Source organism: Schistocerca piceifrons, chromosome 2, assembly GCF_021461385.2.
Source record: "Schistocerca piceifrons isolate TAMUIC-IGC-003096 chromosome 2, iqSchPice1.1, whole genome shotgun sequence".
In the NCBI taxonomy this organism is placed as follows: Eukaryota; Metazoa; Arthropoda; class Insecta; order Orthoptera; family Acrididae; genus Schistocerca; species Schistocerca piceifrons.
The window spans coordinates 396,394,017-396,396,847 of record NC_060139.1 but is presented as its reverse complement, the minus strand read 5'-3'; the positions used below and the strand labels follow the sequence as shown (position 1 = coordinate 396,396,847).

The window sequence follows — 2,831 nt, the reverse complement described above, 5'->3', positions numbered from 1 at the left end:
AATCATCATGGTCTATTAACAGTCAGTGTGGCTTTAAATTATGTGTATAAAGGAGAAAATACAAAAATGCAGTAATTGAAGCAGGCAAAAAGGAATACAAATGTCTCAAAAATGAGATAGAAGCGCAAAATGGCTAAGCAGGGATGGCTGGAGGACAAATGTAAGGATGTAGAGGCGTATATCACTAGGGATAAGATAGATACCGCCTACAGGAAAATTAAAGAGACCTTTGGAGAAAAGAGAACCAGTTGCGTGAATATCAGGAGCTCAGATGGAAGCCGAGTTCTAATCAAAGAAGGGAAAGCATAAAGGTGGAAGGAGTATATAGAGGGTCTATACAAAGGCGATGTTCTTGAGGACAATATTATTGAAATGGAAGAGGATGTAGATGAAGATGAAATGGGAGATATGATACTGAGTGAAGAGTTTGACAGAGCACTGAAAGGCGTAAGTCGAAACAAGGCCCCGGGAGTAGACAACATTTCATTAGAACTACTTACCATCTGGTAAGCAAGATGTATGAGACAGGCTAAATACCCTCAGACTTCAAGAAGAATATAATAATTCCAATCCCAAAGAAAACAGGTGTTGGCAGATGTGAAACTATCAGTTTAATAAGCCACGGTTGCAAAATACTAACACGAATTCTTTACAGACGAATGGAAAAACTGGTAGACGCCGACTTCGGGAAAGATCAGTTTGGATTCCGTAGAAATGTTCGAATGACGCTACGACTTATCTTAGAAAATAGATTAAGGAAAGGCAAATCTACGTTTCTAGCATTTGTAGACTCAGAGAATGTTTTGGCACTGTTGACTGGAATACTCTCTTTCAAATTCTGAAGGTGGCATGGGTAAAATACAGGGAGCGAAAGGCTATTTACAATTTGTACAGAAACCAGATGGCAGTTATAAGAGTTGAGGGGCATGAAAGGGAAGCAGTGGTTGGGAAAGGAGGGAGACAGAGTTGTAGCCTATTCCCGATGTTATTCAATCTGTATATTGAGGAAGCAGTAAAGAAAACAAAAGAAAAATTCGTAGTAGGAATTAATATCCATGGAGAAGAAATAAAAACTCTGAGGTATGCCGATGACATTGTAATTCTGTCAGAGACAGCAAAGGACTTGGAAGAGCATTTGAACGGAATGGACAGTGTCTTGAAAGGAGGATATAAGATGAACATCAACAAAAGCAAAACGAAGATAATGGAAAGTAGTCGAATTAAATCGGGTGGAGTTTTGCTATTTGAGGAGCAAAATAACTTATGATGGTGAAAGTACAGAGGATATAAAATGTAGGCTGGCAATGGCAAGGAAAGCGTTTATGAAGAAGAGAAGTATGTTAACATCGAGTATAGATTAAAGTGTCAGGAAGTCGTTTCTGAAAGTATTTGAATGGAGTGTAGCCATTTATGAAAGTGAAACGTGGACGATAAATAGTTTTGACAAGAAGAGAATAGAAGCTTTCGAAATGTGGTGCTACAGAAGAATGATAAAGATTAGATGGGTATATCACATAACAAATGTGGAGGTATTGAACAGAACTGGGGAGAAGAGAAGTTTGTGGCACAACTAGACTAGAAGGAGGGATCGCTTGGTAGGACATATTCTGAGGCATCAAGGGATCAGTATTGGAGGGCAGCGTGGAGGGTAAAAATCGTAGAGGGGGACCAAGAGATCAACACACTAAACAGATTCAGAAGGATGTAGGTTGCATTAGGTACTGGGAGATGAAGAAGCTTGAACACGATAGAGCAGAATGGAGAGCTTCATCAAACCAGTCTCTGGACTGAAGACCACAACAGCAACAGTCTTCTATACCTGAGGCCACCGCTTTCTTAAGCAAGAGAGTCAGCTATCTCGTTTCCCAGTACGTTGTTGTGTGCTTTAGTCCAATACGTGGAGACATTGCAGCCATGGAGACAGTCCAGTACATGGAGACACTGCTGCCATTCAGGCGAACAAGCTGAGATCGGTACGTAAATTGCAAATTATAATAACTTTCATTTCATAACGTATTTAGAATTTGACAGTGTAAACAAAGCCTGAGATTCTATTCCGGTAAAATGAACAAAGAATGGAATTACGGGAGGGTGCTCAAACTTAATGTCTCCGAATTTTGTATGTGAAAAGTCTTGAAGTTTTTTAAATAAAACAGACGTTATCTACATTGTACACGTTTATTCTTCATGCCTACAAATTCGTTTTTCGAAATATTCACTCTGGCGACGAACGCATTTCTCCCAAGACTCTAGTCTGTTGATATCGTCACTGTAGAATGTCTGACTTTGTTGACGGAGTCACAACCTCACCTCTGCATGCGCTGCTTCCTCACTCTCAAAGTGAAGTCCTGGAAGGTGTTCTTTATGATTTTTAAACAGATGAAAATCGGATGTGGCCAAGTCGAGACTGTATGGTGGATGTCCGGCTATAGTGATCCCAAGGCTTCGGATTGTTGCAGATGTCTCAGCATTCGTGTGTGGTCTGGTATTGTCAGGCTGAAGGAGAGAGTGCTCTATGAAACTTCTGGCAGATTAAAACTGTATGCCGGACCGAGACTCGAACTCGGGGCCTTTGCCTTTCGCGGGCAACTGCTCTACCAACTGAGCTACCCAAGCACGACTCACGCCCCCTCCTCACAGCTTTACTTCTGCCAGTACCTCGTCCCCTACCTTCCAAACTTTACAGAAGCTCTCCTGCGAACCTTGCAGAACTAGCACTCCTGTAAGAAAGGATATTGCGGAGACATGGCTTAGCCACAGCCTGGGGGATGTTTCCAGAATATGATTTTCACTCTGCACCGGAGTGTGCGCTGACATGAAACTTCCTGGCA

General features: G+C 41.7%; 1 non-coding gene across 1 annotated transcript; it reads right to left on the bottom strand.

The window, feature by feature from the left end:
* Positions 1-2,542: 2,542 nt before the first annotated feature.
* Trnas-cga lies at positions 2,543-2,617 on the bottom strand. Its single transcript has one exon. It is a non-coding gene; the product is annotated as a tRNA-Ser (tRNA).
* Positions 2,618-2,831: the final 214 nt, after the last annotated feature.